Source organism: Eriocheir sinensis, unplaced genomic scaffold, assembly GCF_024679095.1.
Source record: "Eriocheir sinensis breed Jianghai 21 unplaced genomic scaffold, ASM2467909v1 Scaffold45, whole genome shotgun sequence".
In the NCBI taxonomy this organism is placed as follows: domain Eukaryota; kingdom Metazoa; phylum Arthropoda; class Malacostraca; order Decapoda; family Varunidae; genus Eriocheir; species Eriocheir sinensis.
Window position 1 is genome coordinate 712,549 of NW_026111776.1, and position 9,308 is coordinate 721,856.

Consider the following 9,308-nt stretch of genomic DNA (forward strand, 5'->3'; position numbering starts at 1 on the left):
AGAGATATGTTAAAGAGGGTTTAATTAAACAGAAAACTATGCCCAGAGAAATACAAGAGAGATAGAGAAGATGAAGGATATGGAGATAGGTGGATGATAAAATGATAGAGATAGATAGATAGATGAATGGATAGATAGATAGATATAATGAGATACTAATACAGTGAAACAAAGTAAAGTAATAAGACTAACTGCGCAAAAAAAAAAAAAAAACATGCTCTTCATCCATTTCTTCTTTTTTCGACCATTTGCACAAAGTCTAGCGATGTCTGTTTTCGTTTCAATATATTCATTTATGGGCACTCCTCCTCATAGGGGACTTTATTTTACCTTTTCTTTACTTCTATTTTCACTTTCTGTTTTCCTTTTCTTGTCTGTTCCATAACCTTCCTACGTATTTTTATATATTCTCTCTATTCCTGGTTACTGTCTTCTTCACTGTCTCTTCGTTCTTCTTCCCCTTCTTTCTCTTGTCTCCCTCCTCTTGTCACTCACTGTTTCAACTCTAACTTTTCCTCGTTATCTTTTCTTCTCTACTAACATCCCTCATCATTTTTGTCCCTTCCTTCCTTTCTTTCTCCCTCCTCTCTTTCCATCTCTTCCCTTCCCTTCCATCCCTTCCTTCCCTTCCTCCATTCTCTTCCTTATTCTTCCCTTCCTTCCCTTCCTTTCTTTTCCTTTTCCTCTCTCATCCCTTCCCTTCCTTTTCCTTTCCTTTCCTTCCCATCCCATCCCTTCTTTTCCCTTCTCTTTTTTCCTTCCCTTCCCTTCCTTTCTTTTCCTTCCCTTCACTTCCCTTCCCTTTCCTGCCCTTCCTTCCTTCTTCCCTTCCTTCCCTTCCTCAGAATATCCTTCCTATCCCTACCCTTCCCTACTATCTTCCCTTCCCTTTCCTTGATATCTTCCTATCCCACTTTTCCAAGCTTCTCTTCGTTTCATCTCCCATCCCGACCCGTCCCTGCGACCTGCCCATGTCAGCAGTACCAGAGCAACAACATTGCCTGGTGCCGATTCCATATTATTGGTCCCAAATCCGGAGCGCCTGGCTGCTCGCGAACTGATTAAAGGGAATAGGTAGGTCCACTTTTAACCATCAGCATAATTTTGAGAAAGTGTGGAGGCACGCAATTAATATTTCACGCTGACTGATGCATGTAAATTGAGTGCGTGTGTGTGTGTGTGTGTGTGTGTGTGTGTGTGTGTGTGTGTGTATACAAAGGGAGTGTGTGTGTTTGTTTGGGTGGTGGGGATTGAGGAGTGTGTGCTGTGTGCGTGTGTGTGTGTGTGTGGGAGAGAGAGAGAGAGAGAGAGAGAGAGAGAGAGAGAGAGAGAGAGAGAGAGAGAGAGAGAGAGAGAGAGAGAGAGAGAGAGAGAGAGAGAGAGAGAGAGAGAGAGAGAGAGAGACTTGGGGCGAGGTATTTAAATATGGCTTGGTGTTACCGTAGACTTTTACAACATATTTTTTCCACCGTTTTCACTCACGTTTTTTTTACGCCCGCACACTATGCCCAGCGGAGCACCAATTTAGACTGTGGATAATTTATACATATACAGCATGACTCCGTCGCCCCAGGTTGTTATTTAAATAGGGTATGGATGGGCTTCATTTTCACGCCTGCTTGCTATAGGATATTCAGAGAGTTTGCTGGGACGAGGAAAATGAACAGAAGGTGATTTTTCTCCTCATGAACCCTAAAATAATTTAGTGGCGATCGCTGCATAATCAACAATAGTTAGTTCCATTGCTCCACAGCTTACTTATTACACACATCGTTTCAATAAAGCAGCCAAACAATGCAATCTGTGCGAGTTAATGACTTCTCTATTACGAGATTGTCAAGTACTGAGAGGTAGGTGCGTTGTTTAGTTGGTGCTTAGCGGGTTTGTTTCTTTACCTGCTGTAGCCTTTTGCCTGCTGTCACAGCTGAGTGATCGTAGAGAAATTGAGATATGCGAGAAAGAGCAAGGCTAAATTAAAAAAAAGAGAAGAAACATTCTGCATGAAAATCTGTAGTAGTGATAACCAATAAATAAATGTTAAAGTTCTAAATTTCGAGTCGCGCATATCACGTTTTTACTTGTTGTAAACCAAATTTGAGCTCTGAGAACTGTGGAAAGCCAACTCCTGGATTGATTCATCAGGTCTACGCACACTGTGCGCACTCTGAACTAAACAATGTACAAAAAAACCCATCAAAGCTGTTTTTCCAGCTAGATTTGTAGGCTTGTTCATTCATTTGGTATTATTGTTGAAATTGCAAAAAACAGCATTAAATAGGTCAATATGAAGGCCAAATTACGTGAATAACTTTTGAACATTATTGAAGTGATACTATTATTTTAATGTGAACACTAAATTGGACATATGCAACAGTTGTGAAAATTTGCCACTATTTCGACACTTTACGGAAAATAATAATAATAAAAATAGAATGGGCCCATCGTGCTATTATGATTTAAAACTTGCAAAGAAACAATGACCGAAACCCTTAACACTACCCAGACCAGAGGCACAGTCCGGCTCACTTTGGCTCACTCGGCGTCCACGACACTTTCCATGCAGTGACGGTGGATCAATCAAGACATGACAAAATATTGATGCCTGAGAAAGAGGCGTCCGAAGAGGCTGCCAACCGGTTGTTTCTTTGTCCAGCGTCCGTCAGGCCAGCGTCTCTGAATAATGATCGACGCCTCTGGCTCCAGCAGTTAGCATGGTGGCAACTGCATGCTAAATGCTGGCTATTGAGTGCCGCCTGGCTTAAGGAATATTCTTGAGCTCAAAAAACGTTATAGTGAACATCTGTTTTCTGGTATCTTTCAGTCTCCTCTGGTTTGGACGTCACATTCCAAAGGCTGCACCGTTGAATACCTCCTAACGGGAAAGCATTAAACCTTCTACTGATCTCGCACTTTGGCATGCAAGTAGAAGTCCTTTCATTAAAAACGTCATTCACCTGAGTTAAAAGAGCTATTTTTACCAGGGGAGTCTATATTTTCTTTTGTCAGCAAAAATGCAGCATTAAGATATCAAGTCACCTGGCGGAGAGGAGAGGGTCAGTCATCATCTCTAAGCCATGAGACATAACGGGGTGGCTGATTAAGCAAAATTTAAGAGATTGCTCTTTGATCAGTTTTAACCTTTGGCTTTTGACCCCAAATGTGGAATTACTTCTTTTGGCATGTGGTTGATCTCTAAGAGTATCACTAAATAGATTGGGGTTTCCAAACCATCCTGAAATTACGCCTTGAATATCTGTATACATAACCTCGATTCCAAAATTAGCCGTGTCTGATCATTAGACCCTCGTCTACTAGCATCCATCTTGGATTTGGCGACCCATATTTCAGAGCTTAAATGAGACTTCAAAAAATCTATTAATAAAACAATAATGTAAGCGCTTACTTAAGAGAGAGATTTCAAGCATATTTCCCGGCGCACAAGTGTATAACTTACTCTGCTGTGTTACTATTGAGGCTGTCCACGCAGACAAGGAAAACAAGTAGTTCGAATGACTCATTATTGTGGGCGCGGGACTTAGTGGTAATAGTAAGAGTATGAATACCTCGAGGTGCCAGTGACAATAGGCGAAGATAATTACGTTGGGTATAATAATAACAGTGATAATGATTTCGTGACAATGGTGCTGTTTGGGGGTGAAGGGCAAGGTATACTGAGAAGGCAGGAGTTATAGGAGAGGGAAAGAGGCGAGGGAAACTTAAGATGAGAGGAAGAGGAAGAAATAACTAGAGGCATATACATTTTTGTGAGCTGAAATAGAAGTGTTATAAGGGTGAGTTGGAGTGTAATGTAGGGAGAAAGGTTGTCAGAAGTTATAGAGGGAAAGAGGCGAGGGAAACTAAGATGAAAGGGTAGGAAGAAATAACTAGAGGGGTCTACTTTGCCAGTGCTGAAGAAAAGTGTAATTGATATTTTATAACCACGGAGGGAAATTGAGGTCAAAAGATCAGAGATGAAGAAGCGGGTGGACAGAGAGAGTGGAGGAGAGGAGGGAGGATGAGGGAGGAACAGTGGTAAGTGAGAGGAGGAAGGATTGTGTTGGGGTGTGAGCGGAAGGGTGGAAAGAGGGGGGTGGAGGAGAGGGGAAGAATGAGGAAGGGAACAGTGGTGCAGGTGAGAGGGAGGGAGGATTGCAAGGCAATGCATGGGAGGTGATGGCGGAGTGGTGGAGGAGAGGGAAGGGTTGAAGGGAGGAAAAGAGGCGTGTGAGGGGCGGAGGGAGGGTAAAGGGTAAAGGAGATGATGATCGTAGTAAGGAAAGGAAGAGTTAAGGAGGAATGGTTATAAAGAGGGATCAGGAGAGCTAAAAAATGAAGTCAAACTAATAAAGATTTGAGAGTAATGGAACACAGGGAGAAAACAGGACAAGAAGGGGAAAATGGAAGAAAATAGGTGAGCCTGATTATTGAGAGCATTAGAGACAGGGAAGAAAAATAAACAGAAGGGGAAAGGAAGAGCGTTAAGATAAGCAGGGGTGATTTAATGAAGAGGAAAAAGGAAGGGGAAAAGAATGTAATGATGCATAAAAAGGATGAATATAATTGATAAGGGAGCAAGGAAAAAGAAGAGATAACAGAGATTGGTGGCTGAGAGAGAGAGAGAGAGAGAGAGAGAGAGAGAGAGAGAGAGAGAGAGAGAGAGAGAGAGAGAGAGAGAGAGAGAGAGAGAGAGAGAGAGAGAGAGAGAGAGGAGAGAGAGAGAGAGAGGTTGGAGGGCGGTTAGTAGAGAGAGAGAGAGAGAGAGAGAGAGAGAGAGAGAGAGAGAGAGAGAGAGAGAGAGAGAGAGAGAGAGAGAGAGAGAGAGAGAGAGAGAGAGAGAGAGAGAGAGAGAGAGAGAGAGAGAGAGAGAGAGAGAGAGAGAGAGAGAGAGAGGTAAGGAGGAGAGGAAAGCCACCTGTTTACCCGAAAGGTTAATACACATGGGTTTAATAACGCCAAGGAGTGGCAGGTTATTTGCATTAGCTAATAAGCATAATTGGTTTTCTGTTCGATTCGTAAACGATAAACAATGAAGGTTTTGAGGCAGGCATCGACAGGGCGGAGGACGGGTGGTGGTGGTGGTGGTGGTGGAGATAGTGTTGGTCGTCGTGTATCGGAGGAGACGAGATAAATGAAGGAAATAAGGAAGCATGAAAGGAGAGAAATGAGAGGAAATGGAAGGAGAAAAAGAGGAGCGGGAAAGAGATGAAGAGAAAGATGGGTTTGTTTTATATGTTAAGGTCTTTCTCTCTGTCTCGCACTGTCTTTCTCTCTCTAGGAGCGTTGGGATCTCTTACTGTCGAGAACTTTACGAAAATTATAAGAAAAAAAAAGATACATCGACTGACTGAACGACTGACTGCCTGGCTGCCTGTTTGACTGACTGGCTGACTGACATACTGACTCACTGACTGGCGGGTGTTTCGAGAGGAAGAAAACTCGTCAGGCAAACTAATAAAAGAAAATTCACAAATCATCAGACAGACAGGTGTTCACGTGGGCGCAACGCGGAAGCCATCAAAGACTTTCGTACCTGGAGAAAAACATTATTGACAGGTACACAAACACACCTTAGATGGTAATTGACAAACAGAGAATAAAATGAGTCCAAGAATTGACAGCCGGATTTGTGTGTTTGGGAGAGTATACATGTATGTGATGTGTGTGTGTGTGTGTGTGTGTGTGTGTGTGTGTGTGTGTGTGTGTGTATGTATGTATTGTATAGGGAATGGAGATCAGGTTAATGACATGTTGATTAACTTTTAAATGCGAATGATCTAATGTCCGTCCCGCAGTCAATCTCCTATTTAAAATATTTGAGAGAGAGAGAGAGAGAGAGAGAGAGAGAGAGAGAGAGAGAGAGAGAGAGAGAGAGAGAGAGAGAGAGAGAGAGAGAGAGAGAGAGAGAGAGAGAGAAAGAGAGAGAGAGAATCATACTGACCACTGAGTATTGTGTGTTCCATTTTTGACCATTTGCTTATGAAATTTGTGTCGGCCAAAAATATTCGCGCCTCACTCACCAAGGGGAAGCGACTGTCCAATCAACTTCGCGAATCACTGTTTCTCTTTTCACTTCTCTCTGTCCTTATCTCCTCTTCGCCCTGCCACTTAGCGCAGACGGGCTTAACGCAGGAGAGAGAAGGGAGAAAAGTTGAAAAAAAAGCTGGAATGAAAGTGAAAATGTGAAAACTGTTGAGTGTTATAAAAAAAATAGAGAAAGAATTATGCCGTGCTGAAATATATGAGCGTGCTTGCAGGAACAGGTAGGTAATGGGCCGAAATGAGAACGTAAATGAAATACAAAAATGTTAAGCAAAAAGAGAAATAGAAAGACTGATGAGACGCCACACGGGAAGAAGTGCAAAAAAAATAATGTGACTGTAAAATATGGGAATGAGAGATGAGAGTCTGAAATTAATCGTCGTGATAAAGATATGTGGTGGTGATACGAAGGAAAGAAATAATTAAATGGAGAAGCAAAAAAAAATAGGAAAAGAAGCAGAATTGTTTATGATAGGAAACGGAAAACGAGAAATTAGATGGATAGCGATAGACATAAATAAGTTGCAATATATAAAACAAACAGAAGCAAGAAAACGAAACGAAGATAGATAAAATAGAAGGCAGGAAGAGGCAAATTGAATGAAAGGAGACGAAAGCGAAGAAGCCAGAGGAAGAAGAAGAAGAAGAGGAGGAGGAGGAAGTGTAAAGAAAGGAGGAGATGGATGAAAAGGAGGAGGAGGATGGGGATAAAGAGGAGCAGTCGAAGGAGGAGGAGGAGGAGGAGGAGGAAGAAGAAGAAGCGTGTTTGTTGCAGGACTGAATAGCGCTTTCGATTGACACTTAAGATCTGATTTCCGAAGAGGAGAGTGGGAGGAAGAGGAAGAGGAAGGGAAGGAGGAAGATGAAGAGAAAGGAGGAGGAAGGGCTAAAGGAGTGCGGGGGAATGAAGAAGGAAGATGAGGAGGAGGAGGAGGAGGTAAGGGAAAGGGAGTGGGATTAAACCAGCATGAGGGAAAAATAAAGTAGGTATATGAAAGAAGGAGAAAGAGAAAATGTAAAGAGAATGAGAAAGGACAAGAGGAAAGAGGAGGAAGAAAAAGTATGTGAGTAGGAGGGAGTATTGACAGAAATTCGAAATGAGATACAGGAGGAAGAAGATGACTGAAATAATGGAAAAGAAAAAAAAAACCTAGAAAGGAAGGTGTGAATTGAGTATTTGAAAGGAAAAATGAGAAAATGAGTGAAACAAGAGGAAGTAATTGATGAAAGGGAAATAAAGAAGGAAGATTGAGCTGAAGAGAGAAAAGGATAGATACATAGATAGATAGATACATAGACATAAATACATAGAGAGTGAGAGATTGAGAAAATAATGATGTAAAGATGAAATAAGGAGGGAAAGGGAAGGGAACGGATGGAGTGGCAAAATGAGGGGTGGGGAGGTAAGTTTTCTTGTGCTGTAAAATAAAAAATAAAAACTCGATAATCACTTAGCAAAGAACGAAGGATTGGCGTGAGAAATGTTACAAGTGTGTGTTTTGTTGTTTTTGTTGTTGTTGTAGTTGTTAGAGATGTTAAAGTGGTTGTTTGCTTGTTATACGTATATTAGTTATTATTGTTAGTGGTGTTATTATTTTTTTTCATCTTCTTTTTCTGTTACTGTTTTTATTTTTATCATCATCACCATATGTAACTTTTCTTTTGTTATATTATTTGATCATCAGTAAACAATCCGATGTCTCTTGTTCAGATGGTCGGCCACGTAATATTTTTCTAGCTATTTTTTCGTGCAAGAGTTGTGCTTATTTATTCTTCAAATTTATGAGTCTGTTTTATTATTTTTTCATTTTACGGTTCGACGCAGCGGGTAATTTTTGGGTTGTCAGTGGAAGTAATTACGGTTATTAATTTATGCATGGATTTTTTTTTCCTCTCTCACTCAGAGCCATTTACTAAAACAATATTATGCTGCACACACACACACACAAAAAAAAAAATAAAGTAAAAAAAAATAATAAATAAATAAATAAATAGAAAATAAAAGTATAACGCGAGCAGGAACAGCGCAGTGCCCGGAATTGTCAACAGCATAAACTCAATGTGAACTACTTTCCACAACAGCACTTGGTTTTTGTAAATATTTCCACAAAATAGTGTTACTGTCTTTCCATTATCATTATTATTATTATTTTTATTATTATTATCATTCTTCTTCTTCTTCTTCTTCTTCTTCTTCTTCTTCTTCTTCTTCTTCTTCTTCTTCTTCTTCTTCTTCTTCTTCTTCTTCTTCTTCTTCTTCTTCTTCTTCTTCTTCTTCTTCTTCTTCTTCTTCTTCTTCTTCTTCTTATTATTATTATTATTATTATTATTATTATTATTATTATTATTATTATTATTATTATTATTATTATTCTTAGTATTGTCTTATGTCTACTTATGTTTGTTTCATTCACATAACTTATATATATTTTCAGCAATAAGACTGCATTATTATTATTATTATTATTATTATTATTATTATTATTATTATTATTATTATTATTATTATTATTATTATTATTATTATTATTATTATTATTATTATTATTACTATTATTACTATTACTATTACCCCACACCTCCTCCTCCCACCCCCAACCACCCCCTCCCCACACAGAGCCACCCAGATCCTACCACCCTAATCCACCTCCTTCTGTCCCCTCTCCCTTTCTTCTCTCCACTCTCCTCCCTCCCCTTCCTCCCCATCTCTGGCGGCTCGAGATTAGCCCACTCTAATTCGGCATCAATCCATTGTTTAATATAATTTCCCGCCGAGAGCATGCGATCAGGCAATCTTTAAACTCAATATTTAATTACGAAAAGATTATAATTTACGAGCCTGGACGGGGTGTTTTTTCCTCCGTCTCCTCCTGGGACTAATTAGAGAAATATTGGATAATAATAAGTTTAGGGAGCAGAAGGAGGAGGAGGAGGAGGAGGTGAAGGGATGAAAGGGGAAGCATAAAAGAAGAGAAGAAAGAGTGAAAGAGAAGATATAACACAATTACCAAGGAAGGGAATGAGGAAAGATGAGGCGAAAGACGAAAGGAGAAATTGAAAACGAGAAAGGAAAATAAGTGATGATGAAGGAAAGGAAGAGCAGAAAAAGGAGAGCGAAAAAAGATGAAACAGAGGGTGGAAAACGAATATAAGAGAAAGATAAAAAGGAATGATGATGAGAAGGAGGAATGGAAGAAAATGAGTGTAAAGACAAAATATGATGATGACGAGGGAGAAAAAAAATAACATGAGAATGGGCACGAAAGAAA